At 34.3% G+C, this 15,806-nt stretch overlaps 1 protein-coding gene across 9 annotated transcripts in view; it reads left to right on the top strand.

Annotated features, from left to right (window-relative positions):
• The window catches only part of PKP4 (plakophilin 4), a 269,712-nt gene that overhangs the window by 106,504 nt on the left and 147,402 nt on the right, over window positions 1-15,806 (top strand). The window lies entirely within an intron of this gene.

Genomic DNA, 15,806 nt, shown 5'->3' on the forward strand with positions numbered 1-15,806 from the left:
GTTGGGGGAATCAAGAAAGGTTTCATAAAGAAACTGGTGCTGAGTTTCATTGTAAAGGCAGAAAGAGACTGAGGTGGAGGGTTAGGAAGGAATTCCAATGCAAAGACTGAAGATGATGTGTCATTTGTAAGGACCTGGAAGAAGGATAATTTGGCTAGATTTCACAGTGCAGAAGAAAGAAGAATGTCCAGTGGAAAGATAAATTGGGACCAGGTTAGAAAAAATAGATGTTGTTGAAGTAGAAGTAGGAAGATTTGGCAAGTGGCTGGATGTGTATAGTAAGGAAAAGTGAGAAGTAATTATGAAATTACAAACCTAAGAGCCTGGAAGGCTCATGGTAGCTTCACCAGTAATGTGGCAGTTTTGAAGAGGGGAGAATTTAGAGGAAAAGATACTAAGTTTAAGGTGCCTCTTCTAGGGTATACAGTTTAAAATATCTAAGAGACAATTGTTAATGCACAACCAAAGCTTGGAAGGGGAGGGAGAAAGAGTGTGTTAGAATCTTAAGATAATTAAGGGATCATGATATTGAGAGGGTTCAGTCAAAGGAGAAGCTCCAGGAGAAAATAAAGTGTCACAAAAATCCAGAGATTCAAGAGGATCTGAGAAGAGAGGGGGATCAACAATGTCAGATGCAACAGATAGTTTAAAGAAGACTAGGACTCAAAAAAGACTGAGATATTTGGCAAACTCGTAAATTTGAAGAGAGCAGTTTCATTCAGTGATGAGACAAGAAGTCAGATTACAAAGGAGTGAGGGGAGAGGAAGTGGAGACATCAGTGTAGATAAATGTTTCATGGAGCTTGGCTGAGAAAGTAAGAAGCAATAAGGTGATTGCTAAAGGGGAGGATCTGGTTAAGGTCGGTTTTTGTTTTGTTTTAAATAAGATGAGGGCAATTTGGGCGTGCTTGAATGTACTAGGGAACATACTACTTGATAGTAAGGTCAAAGATTCAAGAGGGGATGATTGAGGATGAATCTTCTGGACAACACCAGAAGGAGTGGGATCACATACGTATCTAGAGGAGTTGACCTTTGCAGACATAGGACCAAGTTGTTAGAGACTGAAGGTAAAAGAGCAGAGAGTGTGATATGATTTCAGGAAAGTAAAGAAAGGGAGAAGAAACAACTTATATAGAATAACCTCAGTTTTTTCAGTGAAGTAAGGTGCAAGGTCCTCTTCTGAGAGATGGGAAGAAAGAGGAAGGATGAGGCTTGGAAGGGATTCTATGGAGAGAGAACTAGGAAATTAATTAGGAAAGAATAAAAGGACTTCCTTTCTATAGAGAGGGCCCCGTTGAGGTTGGATGACATGAATTTGTAATGCACCTAATCAATATGGTTATGAGATTTCCTCTAGCTTCATTAACCAACTCATGGGTAGGTATGTCATAGACAGGCCTGACTCAGGCCAAATCCCTGCTAGTTTAGGTCTGGTATTAGAATGAAATGAGACACTCATTGGTCAATTAAATAGCTAACACAAGGAGGTTCTGTTGTAAAAGAAAAGACAGTCAACAGGGATGTTGCAGCACTTAGCTCAAGCAGACATGACCTCTTTGATCTCTATTCAGAACAAAACTCATTTATTCAGCCAGACAAGGTGTGATAACTTGCACGGTCTTGAGACATCATCCATCAATCTGAAGGTTCCCCAGACCAGGGCATTGGGGTTGGTGTTTTATGACTTGAAGTGACCAAGAAGCTATATTGATGAAAATGTTTGAGCTCCTAGCCCCTGGGCCAATCAAGTCTTGGAAACAGCTTCTTTACCTTTTAGGTAACATATATGGTGTGGAATTGGAAGACCTTGACAAATAATGATCCTGTCATATCTGATCTCTTTCTGGTGAGGTCCTAAGGATCTTTCAGAAGTGACTTGAGGCCTTTTGTTGTTAGACAGTCCTAGTGTTGTGGATGCAATGAACTTGGCATAGACAATACAGAAGAAAAATGAAAAAAGAGCTAAAGACAACAAAAAAATTTAATGACTCACAAAGAAGTGACTGACTAAAATATAGAAGAGAATGAAGATCACAAATTTTAGTCTTTGACAACTCCAAAACACTGGTGATCAATAATAGGGAGGTGGACTCAGGGTGAAGAATGAGGCATACATTTATTTTGACATGTTGAATGTGGAAATTTATTTTGCTTATTTATGTTTATTATAAGGGTTTATTTTTCTTTCTCCTTTTTTTCAAAGTTGGGGAGGTAGGGCAAAGGAAAAGAAAGAGGTAGGAAGGAAGGTAAAAAAATTTTAATTTTAATTAATTTAATTTAATTTAATTTTTAAAAATCCTCGCCTTTTCCTCCCTCCTTCAGAAGAACCCAATCCCAGATCACAGTGACGCCAAATTGACATGAGGTGATCACAGTGAACAAAAACAGCACCAAGACATCAGGTCCACAGCACACAACACATCTTTGGCACAGTCAAGGATTCTCCTTTTTGGGTCAGGATTATCTGTAGTAAAGTAGCTAAGTGGCCATAAGCTGCTTATCTATTACCTGTCCCAGAATATGAAATAATAATAGTGACATTCATATAGCACTTACTATGTGCCAGGCACCATGCTAAACTGATTTACAATGATCTTATTTGATAATAATATTCCCCACTCAATATTCCCTGCTTCATCTGCCAAAACTTTTGACTCATCAAGAGGATAAAAACAAATTTTTGCCTCTTTAGAGACCTCTGCAGAGAGTCTGCCACTTCATCCATAGGATAAAAGCGTACAGAGCCTTCCTAGGGAAAATGGATCTGGAGGGCCAGAGGACTGGTGAAGGAATAAGGAAGAGCTGGTGAAGGTCAGCTGGAACTATATTCAAAAGCAGTCCATTTTTAATGAGTAAATCTTCCTGAAGATTGGATCCAAGGAATTCCTGACTTGGAGAGCCCTAACCCTCTGTGGAAGGGTGCCATTAATTCATCATAGACATAACTTCTGGAAGGTCAGAGACCTGATGTTGCAACTGTTGATTATCAGGGGCAAACTTCTTGCCCTCAGATGGAATAAAAATGCCAATTTGCCAGTTGAGAAGAGGTTAAATGTCACTTGGGTCATAAGGAACTCTGGCTGGAGTTATGGAGATCATTCCCAGCACAGTGAAGCATCACAACTTCTATATCCAGCTTGATAGTAAGCCTCCTCTGCCATTTTTATAACTGCTCCAACTGGGTTGTTTAGTTCAACAGAGAGCATATGATGGATGCCGACATAACTCACAAACAAAAACTATACAGTGGGAGACATCGACAAAGTTCTTTCATTAATCCTGACCTCAGAGGAAAAATCCTCTGATATTCCAATCCTATGTTTTCCAACCCTGAGACCATGTGGCCAAACCCATGTTCCCCATTCAGAAATCAATGCAAACTACTTCTGAAACTTGCATATGCACTTGGAATTCAACTACCAGTAATCTGGTAATAGAGGATATCCCAGGGCATGGGGTCCTGACAAATGCTCTCAGTGGACCAAGCTGCAGGCTGCAATGCTGGCATTAGAGACCCTTGAGAGAGGAAGAAGTGAAAAAAGTGAGCCAGGCCCTTGTAGATAAGAGACAGTTGGGTTACTAGAGCAGGCAGAGTTTCGAGGGCTGCATTGAAAATCTCACTGTTTGCCATAGTCACAACTTGTTTCTGAAGGGAACTAACACTGGAGGGACCCAGGTGAGCATGACTTTGAAAGTACCATTCCTTTTTAATGATAAAGCCCTTCTGTGCCCTGCTTATCTTGTTAGAGAGGCCAATTTCTTTTATTCCTTATCTCAAAATACACAACTCTGATTGAAGAGTGATCATATGACCTTGAGTGATCTTTTTAGTAACAGGTGAATGGTGGCTTTTCAAAAGTAGTATGGTGAATAGCCACTCTGAGGAGCTTACAGCTCCAGAAGCCTAACAGTTGCTTATTCTGTCCACCCTTAGGTGCCTGCCAAAGGCTCCACTCAGTCTGGTTTTTATGGACAGAAACCTCCAGAAACTTGGACCTTATAGGAACATAAGGGTCCAAGAGGAGAGACTGCTGCACAGCCTGTTTCATATCTTCCAGGACTGTATCCTGTTTTGGGCCCTACTAAAACAGAACAGAAAGTTATATTTGCAAGTGACTTAGTTAAATGGAGGGCACCATGATATGTAGGTGAGGAATGTGGATTCTTCAAAACCTAAAAAGTCAAGCCCCTGTGATTGCTTTTTAGATTCCCCAAACTGCAAGAGATATCAGAGGGATCAAAAATAAGGAAAGGTAATGCTAGGAGGTTATGGTCAAGGGAATGTCAGAGTTTCAATTAGGGAAAGATCTAGTGGGGGGGCTATCCTTATGTGTAATTAAGATGAAGTGAAAGAATAGGTTGACCTAGCTTAAAAGTAGGAGTAAAGGATTCAGTAGTTGGAGATAACTCAAAACAGCTTGTGAGGAATTTGCAGGTTGAGCATTTACACCTTACAAATTGGCACAGTCTACAAATCATAGCTTGGTTTATTGTTTTATTGATTTCTGGAATTAAGAAAGTGATAGAGAAAATGTTAATACTTACTTAAAAGTGTGTTGTACGTGGTTTTTTTTTTCTCCCCATTTCTGGAGAGCAGCTTTTTAAACACTTACCATCCCACCTTTGGTCATGGCTATTAAGGAGAGTAGGAAATGCAAGGTTAGGGAGTTTGAGGAGGCAAGAAAGGAGATGAGTCATTGCTGAAATCCTGAAGAATAATCTTGGGAGTGGCAATTCTATAGTTACGAAAATAGTGATTTGAGTGGATTTCCCAGCAGGAAAGATTCCTGAAGAACTTTATTGTGATTGAAAAGCCACATTGCAAAGTCAGTGGAAGGGGAGTGAAAGCCAAGCACAGATAACTCTTTCTAGATATTTGGAAGAAAAAGAGAAGAGAAAGAAAATAATAGCTTTAAGGGACTGCTAATGCATGCGGGGCTGGACAGTATGGATAGATGAAGTTTGAGTATGCTTAATGGCAAGGGTTTTGTAAAGGAGAGTCTTAGTTTATTTTCACAGAGCTATAGAATAGGCAAGACTTTATTACCCTTTCCACAAAGTCTCTTCTATCACTTAGAAGTTGATTCAAGTTGATTGATAGTGCTTTAAGGGTAGTGCTATCTGCAAAAATGTATCATTTTATTACTTTGATAGAAATATGATCTATTTGATGTTCGTACTATCTTTAAAGGTTCAGATAGCAATCTATATGCATCCTCTCATTTAGATGATGCTATTCCTCTTCGGGCCACCCAACTTCAGACTGGGTGACTTCCTTTAAATATCGTAGACACCATTGCATAGATGACAGTGGAAGACATGACCAGTGGATATGTACGTGCATGCTTACTTATTTACCTTGTGTACTATTGCCTTTGGGGTGACATGCAACCCTTAGGAAACTTACTAAACCACAGTAGCAAAGCAAACTTGTGAGACTTCCCAGAGTAGAAATACAGCTCATGATCATGTCAACAGAGCAATAGTAGTATGAGGCTAAAAAACCCGGACCTCTTAATTTATTTATCTTATATAGGTAATAAAAATCAAAAGCCTTTAATGTTTCTTGTATGATCACCTAAGGAGGATATCAATTGATTTCTTAGATTTTTTTTTTTTTAGCAAATGTGTTCTAAATGTATTTTTGATAGTAAATAGCAAATGTGATCATAGCTAAGACAAGAATAGATATTTTTTTGGTCTTGCTGGGCTCAATACCTTAGGATTTCCATATCATTTATGCCACACAAAAATAAATCTGAAGTTATACTTCTGTCTTGAAGAATGTGAGAATATTGTACACCATGTTCTTAGATCCGTTCTGCCCTGCACTATGATCATTCAGTTGAGGAAACTAGACAGACTCTAAATAGACAAATACCCCTTCCACATGATCCTCATGGAGCCAAGCTATCTGCTCTCTCTGTAGTAAATGTATCCCTTGAAACTGCTGTTCTTTATGATCTTACAAATAGAATAAAATACATACACAAAATAAGTAGAAATAAATTATGTAAATACCAAGTAGATTAAATATTTTATTTCAAAATATTATTCATATTATAATCTTAAGTTTTATGTTATAATTAAATAGCACAAAATGTTAATAGCCAGTATATTGAAACCTCTGTAGTCTAAATTTATTTTGTTTCATAATTTTAGACTGTTGTTCTGAACTTAAATGTTTTTCATAATTGTATTTCAGTAGAATTAGTTTCTTTCATAATTCTATGTATTTTATTTACTACATTTAAAGTATTTTGAGGAGTCGATAGGCTTCACCAACCAGACTGTCATGGACCTGGGCATCTGGGTCCATGACACAAAAATAGACTAAAAACCTCTGATTTAGACAAAAGTCTTTCTTTGTGTTATATCATTAGTCGGTTTTGGATCTAAAGAATAAGTTTCTTGGACCTTGTATGGAAAATATATCTCCATAATATTTATACCCATGAAAATCAGTATATACTCATCCATTTTATTTTACTAGTAAGTAGAACTGTAGAGCTAAAAAGGGAACTGTGATCTATTACTTTCATTTACAGAGACTTAACTTGAAGAAAGTAGAAATTTCTGGTATAATCAAGCCCAAAATTATACCAGGAAATAAATTTGTAGATTTATTTATTTTATTGTAAATTTATTTAGTTGATGTTTAGTTGATGCTTTCACTTAATTTTAAAGAGGAGTATATAATTACTAATAATTTGGTATCACAAAAGTATAAATGTTAATGTCTTGGTCTTTATCTCATAAAACAAACTGTACCTTTACTGTCATACATAGGAAGAAAATAGTTTTTTGTTATTGTAAGTAGCCAAAAGAATGGAGAACAGGGAAGTAATATAGATCTTGTGTGCGGTTTGTTTTTTTTTTAGCATAGTTTGTATAATCTTGGAGATGAAAAGGATGTTAGAAATGATCTAACAAATGAGGAACTTGTGGCATAAAAGGTAAGAAGTTAGTTTGTGGCAGAACTCAGACTAGAATGCAGTATTCTTGATAGACGGGTGGCTTAAGCTCAGAAGCCAGAGTTAACACAGACTGAAGGTCATTAGCTCAGAGTACATGAGTTGGTCAACCAAAACACTGGTTTGTTTACGTAACTTTATTTATTTTTGATAATGCAGAGACTATCCCAAATTATCTATTTTCTGGCATTTTAATGTGTGAAAATTTCGTTACTTAGCATTAAAGGAGAATGCAGATATCCTTTATTTGAACATTTTCTGACTCTTACAAAATATTAAAATTGAGCCTTCAGGAAATTATTATAAATTCCTGAAGTTTGAATATTCCACAGTTAAATAAAGAGGGATTAGAAAATCTGAACTTTTAAGGACATAAAATTAGGAAATTAGAATCTAAGTGAAATCTTTTAGTATTTAACTTTGTGTTCAAGTATTTTAACTAGTGAATTATTCTCCCTTCCTGTGTGGCAAAATGCCCAGAGTGGAAGAGATTCCAGTATAATTATTTACTTTATTCCTCTGAAACTGAAACAGCTTAGCTAACTGCTGTGCACCTGCCTCTGCAACATCTCTTTTGTTCAGTCACTAAGTTTATTTACAATAAATTATTTCTGATTGCCACACCTCAACTGAATATAAACCATGGAAGAGAAAGAAAGCTTATATACTACACATGAAGAAACCAAGCTACTAACATAGCCAAGACAAATGTAGCTGTCACTGAAAATTAAATCTAATATATAGGTTTCAAATATTTAAAATGAGGTCAAGGTTATTTCCTTTTATTTTTTTCTCTCCTATTTTAAATTGATATCATTGTGTTCAAAATAGACAAAATTTAGTTTTAGTGCTTTTCATTCATGGATTAATAGATTTTTAGACACATATGAGATATTAGAGACCGTTTAACCCAGTCTCTCCATTTTACACAGAAGGAAACTGAGGCCCAGAAAGGGGAAGCAACCGCCCCAGGCCGTGCCACTAGTTGCACAGTTAGAATCAAAACAGTTTCTTGTCTCTCATAAAAGGAGTCTTTCTTTCTCATAAAATGTAAAAACCTTTTTTAATAGTAGTTGGAAAGTTTGAAATGAGGTATGTTCCAGATTGACATATGATTTTATATTCTGCTTCAAATGTGTTGACTGTTACTTGTATAAATCCAGAACTCTGAGAGTTTTGTTACCTTTAGAGACAAGTCATAGAACCATAGGATTTACCAAGTCCTCCACAAACTGATGAAGGGTCCCCCTTGTGGCTGAGGAGTACAAGAATCCAATAGTTAAACTACCTGAACTGGCACATTCAATTAAGTTAATAGATTAACTGGTTAACCAGCTATAAATATAAAGATCTGCCCATGTGCAGTCATCTGCCAATTTGCATATAGTCTTGTGAGTAGTCCGGACTTTGCCACTATGTTACAAAGTTTTCGTAACATGTCTCACACTCTGCCTGTTTCACAGATATCTTTTGATTGGTACATTGTTATGCATAGTTATCTTGGAGATAATTTGCTATTTGCATTACTGTGTGTTATTTTTCAAAGTACAGTAATGCTACAGTTACTTTTTAGTAGATCTAAAGTTCTGCAGTTGAGTCTTTCATATGTAAGAATACTGCCTACAAACACCCTTTAAAAAGTATAAGAGATAAGTTTATCCTTGGCCTTTTAAGGCATTTCAATACAGGATTCCAAGCTTACTTTTTATTTTTTTTTTCCCTTCATACAGTCCTCATATGTTTACTAAAGACAAATTATTTGCAAAACACTGTGCTCAGGTCTGTAGGAAATATGATATGACCCTGCCTTTTCAGGCATTGGTTCCCAGTTTTTATGTAGGGATGAGCACCCTCTCTTATTTGTTTTTATAGAAAACTCTTTTATGTCCTCACGCTTTCTTTAAAACATTATATACAGCATCTACTTAGTTTGTATTTTATTCAGTTTAATTTAAGAATTTATTGTAATTTTTTAAACAACACATGAGCAGGTCTTAGATACACAACAGAATTACATAACATACACTGGTATTTATTGATATAATTTTCATAGCTTTAAAATTATAATAAAACAATACTAATAAGATAGGTCGGTTTACTTTGTGGCACAGTTTATCAGAACATGTAATATTGCTATTTATAATTCTTTTTCAAATATAAATTGAGATCAGCATTTTTTTTTCTTTATAATAGCTACAACTGAAGATTGTAAATGTAATGCACTATCACAAGATAAGGCTATTTAATAACTTTACCTGTTCAGATGTAGTAAGACCAAGTGTATATTTTTCCATAGCAAATTGATTTCTTATCTATTCATATTTAGAGCTCTCTAGGTTTTTTAGAAAATAAAGATAATTACTTCTCTTGATCCACCAAACGATTAATAAGTAGATCTTTACATGTTTCTATTTCATTTGCTTGGCAGGGAGTTTTAAAATTGGAAAATATTAAGCGTGTTAAATTGCACATAACCTTTCAAAGAGACTTCTTTTTGATGAACTTTTAAAAATAAAGATCATCATTGTAACAACTTAAAAAACCAAATGTAGGTCTTCACTTGTATTTCTTTTACACAAATGATTTTGTATCCAAATTGTGGACTAATACTTATAGCACCTACATTTTATCATTACATTAACTGAACTCTGTCAGTGCAAAGTTCAATACAATTCTCCTAGATAATACAATTTTCATTCATCAATTTTATAGAAAATTTCTCTTAATGATGTGTTGTTGACAATACATTTGCAAAGCAAGAAATCTTTAATGTTTTGTGAAACGAGACTTTAATATGTGTGTCTGGGGGGACAAAATCAAATTACTATCTATCTGTTTCTTCATCCATTTGAAATAGGAAGAACTTGGTTTCAAAATTAATTGATCTCAGTTTTCTTCAGCTATACCTGCAAGTGTTACTATGCATAGTTTTTTGGAATATAATTGTCTAAGCAGCATTTTAACTATAATAATAGCTCCAGGTAGCTTCACCAGTTCTTTTGAATAAGGCTTTTTACCCTTACTGATTCTGTTAGTAATCTTTTTACTGTTATCTTTAAGATTTGGTTTTCAAAATTTATGGCTTTGCTTTTTAAAAGAATCTAATTTTTCTCTGGAAAAATTCTGTCTTGTTAGCACATCCTTTATACTTTGAAGATGTTAGTCAAATTTATTAGATTTCATGGCCTTTGACCATTTATTTGTGAATTCCAATGGTAAATATACTGGATTCTATCTTCTGGATTTAAGCTTTTTCCTTTATGTTTCTATATTTCTTCTTAATTTAGGCTATTGTCTTTGTATTAGTTTTGGTTACTTCAGTGGATGAATCAGTTATGAATTTATCCATCAAGAACGGATATTCTTTCGTTTTTTAAAATAATCAATAAAATTTTAAGGCAAGTCATTTTAAATATAAGTATGGAAAATTTCAAACTATAACAATTTTTTGAGTTATTTTTTCAGTTATTTCATTATACTCACCAAAATATGTCATGGTACTTTTAGCTTCCTTTAACTTTAAGTTAAACTTTACATTCACATGTAGTAATCAGCCTGATGATATAATTCATCTTTATCATACACCTACACTGACTGAGGTTAACTTCACTTGCATATAATAACCATTTATCATTTTACATTATTTGTCAATTGGAACAGATAGACTATATTAGTCTTACTTATTTTTCTTCAGTTTGACCATTGTTTTCAAAGGGAAAAAACAGCTATATTTATGTGTCAATTTTACTTGAAAATATCTAATAATTTTGGCCATTGTTTCTCCTTTTCACCTCTTCTCCGATGAGGTTGTGTGCTCTCCATATATATAGATGGGCAATAAGATGTGTAACTCCATACTAATATCTTATTCAAAGAGCTCACTTTCATTTGCTGTGCATAGGGAAAGCTTCTGACAGGATGTTGCCATGAGCTAGACTTTAAGGGATTATTAAGATTTCACTAGGTTGATGAAGAGCATTCTGGGCCATGTTTATCTAATATCATCTAAGACAGCTTCCTTTCTGCCAAACCAATAACCTCTATTCATTCTAAATTGTTTTTAGAAGAAGTAATTCTCTGAATTTCTACATATTGTTGACTTGACTGTCTCCCTAAAACAACTATTCACAGGTCTTTATCCATATCGCTAAGGGCAGCTTGGTGGCACAGGGGATAGAGCACCAGGCCTGAAGTCTGGAAGACCTGAGTTCAAATCTGGTCTTAGTCACTTATCCCTGTTTGCCTCAGTTTCCCATCTGTAAAATGAGCTGGAGAAGGAAATGGCAAACCACTCTAGTCTCTTTGCAAGAAAATCCCAGATGGGGTCATGAAGAGTTAGACATTACTGAAACAACTGAACAACAAAATCCACATATCCACAATCAGATCTAACAGGTAGTGAAACAAAAATCAAATTTTAAAAATAGGTAAAATAAACTTAATTAAAAACAGTCTTAGAAAAGTACCTTAGAAAAATATTTTCTTTATACGAGAGGAAGCTTGGTAGAATGAACAGAACCTTGTCTTTTGGTCAAGAGACCTGGGCTCATATCCTGCCTCTTGACACTTATTTTCTCTGGGTCTTTGGCAAGCCACTTAATCTCTCTGAATCTCATTTTCCTCATCTGTAAAATGGGGAGTGGCAGGGCGAGTGAATGGACTTAAGAATCCTGAGGCTCTTTCTGACTCTAGATCTATGACTGTGTCCCTGAAAATGTATGTAGTATCAAATTTTTGTAAACTAGATAATATCTTAAGTTTCTTAAGGTAAATTTTTCGGGCTTTGTTTATTTTAGAAATGCTTTGGTAAATCCTGGGATAAAGAGAAAAATATTTCTCTACTGGCTTTCACTACTATGCTGGTTTGTTTTTTTTTAATTTTGTTTTATAAGTTCAACTCTTTGTATATTGGATTTTCTTAGAACTAGTTGCTATTCAACTTAAAAAATGGAAAAGAAATAGAGATTTAGTTTTAAATATTAGCAGACTAGCTAATACATGTCAAGATGTTCAGGGAAGAAGATCATATTGTAGTTGTTCTCTAGTTTGCGTAGTATATTAAGACTATACTGAAAAATTCAAACCACAGAAGCCAAGAATATATAAAATTCTATAATATGAGAGGAAAATTGAAATAGACTACAGGCTTGTCTAGAATCTATTGCTTTGCTTTAAGCATATGAGTTCAAACTGGATTTATAAGATAAGCTTAAAAACATGTTTAAGGACAAAGACATTCTCAGTTTCATTAACTTTGGATTGAAATCCTATATTTACAATTTAAAATAATAAGCCTTTTTTCATTTATTGCTAATATTTAAAACCAAATCTCTATTTCTTTTCCATTTTTTTTAGTTGAATAGCATCTAGTTCACAGTCTCTGCTCTGTGAAATTGAGTGTTGAACCATTGTTGCCCATTGCACATGTGAACCTGTGCTATTAAATTTAAAATGAATGGATACTGAATTATTGAGATTAAATGGCTGGCACATCCGGCATTGAACTTCCTGTTTGTTGTGTTAGATTTTCTTTTCAGGATTACTTGCGTAACAGAAGGTATTGCAGAAAAGCACTGCCTTTATCTCTCACCTCAAATGTTATTATATAGGTAATAGGTAAAATATGAAATTTTTCAAATTGGAAGATACCATAGAGATGACCTAGTTCAACTTCATTTCTCATGTAAGAATCTCCCTTAGCATTTCTGTCTTCTTGCTTCTGTTGAAACACTTCTCTTATATCTCTGGATGGATAAATGTGAAGTGGAAGATCAGAAGTAAAACATAAATTGAATGATAGTGAGGCATCCAGCAATCAGCTGGTTTAATAACCATACTAAGAGTTTTGAGCAAAGAATTACTGTCACCCTTAAGGGACGTCTCTAGTGACATGCCATAGAGATCCATCAATAGCCTTGTCAAAGATTCATGGGATTATAGAATTAGTGCTAGAAGTGATCTACTCCAACCCCCTAATTTTATAGATGAGAGAACTGAGTCTCATAGAAGTTTAATCACTTTCTTTATGTTACCTAGGTAGGAGTGTCAGACATGAAATATGAACCCAGGTCCTTTATCTACTAAGTTTGTGCTCTTTACATTTTACCACTTCATTTCAAACAGTTCTTATCTATAAATTAGTTCTGTTTACATTTGTATATGGAATAAATCTAGGAGGGAAAGCTGATATTTGATAAAGAAGCAGTATCAAAAAGATTTCAACAGATTAGAATGATGGGGTGAAACTAATAAGACTAAGTTAAGGGTAAATAAAAAGTCTTACATTTAGATTAAAAAAAAACCCAACTGTATGTTAGATAATGCAGAATATCTGGCTTGACAGCAGTTCTTGGTTATTACATTTGGATTACTTTGCTCAGTTCTTAATGAGGTCACTTTTTTAAGAAAAAAATTAAGCCTTGCCAATGAATGCATTGGAAAAAAACAGATATTGTGAGCACTACCATGCACTCCCCACCTCTAGAAAGGTAGAGGGCAGAGATGTTTTCTCATCTTTCTTTTGAGGACAAATTTGTTCTGTATAGCTTAGTAACACGCAGTTTTAATGGTTGTGCATCTCTTGTTCTTTCCATTTATATTGTTTTAATCATTGTGTATATGGTTTTCTAGGCACTGCTTAATTTTACTTCGCATCAGCTTATATAAGTCTTTGCATTCATCATGTTCGTTGTTTCTTATATATTAATGTATTACAGTTTAGTCTTACCCTAATTAATGGGCATCTACTTTGTTTCCAATTCTTTGCTACCACAAAAAGTATTACTATAAATATATAGCAACATATTTATAACAACACTTTATGGTAGCAAAAACATGGTGAGCCTCTCAGTGTTCTGTCTTGCATGAAAAACTCAAAAAAAAAATTGATAATCACATAGCAAATGAAACAAGCAAATGAGCTTTATTTTAACTAAAACGAACCTTGTTGGAATAATTTTAAAACCACAAGCACTCCAGCTCCTGTGACAGATAACAGAGTAATATTGTCTCATTTTTTCACCTAATATTTGCAAGTTTGTGACTGTTTTTTTTTAAACTAGGTTTTAAGTGCTTCCAGACATATTTTAGTGAATGTCAGCAAGTTGAAAAAATACTTACTGATCTATAGAACTTTAGAGTTTGCCATTTCTATGATAGAATGTGTGCCTAAACTATATTTGTATTGTTTAATCTGAATTTAATCCAAGGCTGATTATATTTTCTCTGACTTTATTTACTTGACAAAAAAACTTAGAAGTATTCTTCAGATGTTCCTATTGATTTGTCCTTCCAGATAAAATTGTATATTTGAATTGCCTGATTTTTTATGGCTCTAAATAGTAATATAAAGGCTTTTTTTTTCCTCATCCTTTGATCTGAAAAATCTGAAAAATAATTTCCACCCAGATAATAGTGCAGGAATGATATTACCACATTCCTTGGTTTCATTGGCTGTCATCTTCACTGGCCAGAATGATCTATGGTTAAATTTAAAATCTTAAGAAAACTGATAGCATCAAATTTGACTGGTAACATCAAATTGCTTCAGTGTAACATAGCACATCATTTTATTTCATATCTAGAAGTGACACTAATAATCATGTAGTTCAATTTCAGCAAATACATGTTATAGAATATGACTTTTTACTAGTAACTCTTAGCCTGTATTAATGGTTGTATTTACCTCTATTTTGACTGATCTTATTACCTGAAAAGACTATGTGAAATATCCCTATCTAACCTTGCCCACCTAACTGCCCAAAGCTTATTGCTCCATTTTGGCCTCCTTTCCTAAGTCATTGTTTCCATTTATGACCTTTGGAGTTGGCTGCTACTATGTTTCTTTCTTTATTTTACCCCTGCTACCTAATCTTAGAATCATGTTCCCCCCACTTTCCAAGAGAACCATTAGTTAATCTGCTGAATTTATTGTATTGCCATGCTAATAGGTGAAGACTTTCAGAAATCTTCAGATAAGTGCACATTATAACAGAGACCTTCTAAATACAATAAATATTTAAAATCTGCTCTTTCTATTATATTATTTTGCCCTTTATATGTTAATTAAAATAATAATGCTATATAAATGAATACAAATGAATCTAACATAAAACCCTCCCTCACATATATATTGTATCTGTATACACATACATATATGCATACATGTATGTATATATATATATATGTACACATACATGCACACAAACGCACGTAAAATTTAGCTCTCTAAAATATATATATATATATTTTTAGACTACTACCACCACCACTGCCATCCCCTGTGGCTCTTTTCCCTTTAAACAATTGCTGGTTCTTTATTTTTACCCTTTTATTTTATATATAATTGTCAAAATGTAAATGCTGCATCACATAATTTAGCCATATAAAATAAAGAGCCTAAAAATACTATCTATTTAGGACTAAAACTGCCCTCAAGTAAATTTGTCTTTTGTCTTGAGCACTTCACATGTAGACTTTCAATCAGAGCTCATTTCCTCTTATTTTCTAAATAGTTATAGTAAGCCCTTTTATATGATTTCCCAGAATAGTAACAGAGAATTAGCAAATAGATGGGCTGCTAATGGTAAATATATTGATGGCAGTGAGATTTTATCAGCTTGTCATCAATGAGGAGATAAAGAATCAAAACTCAAATGATACACAAATGTGGATAAATTTGATACCCTTGCAAATTTTATTATAGGAGCCCTGTGTATCTCAAATCTTGAAAGCTAACGTTTTTCAAACCTTAAATTGTGTCACGGCAAAGTATAATAGTTGTTCACAATGCTAGTCCTGACTGGTCAAAGAAATTTACCTTTGTATATT

Source organism: Trichosurus vulpecula, chromosome 2 (assembly GCF_011100635.1).
Source record: "Trichosurus vulpecula isolate mTriVul1 chromosome 2, mTriVul1.pri, whole genome shotgun sequence".
NCBI lineage: Eukaryota > Metazoa > Chordata > Mammalia > Diprotodontia > Phalangeridae > Trichosurus > Trichosurus vulpecula.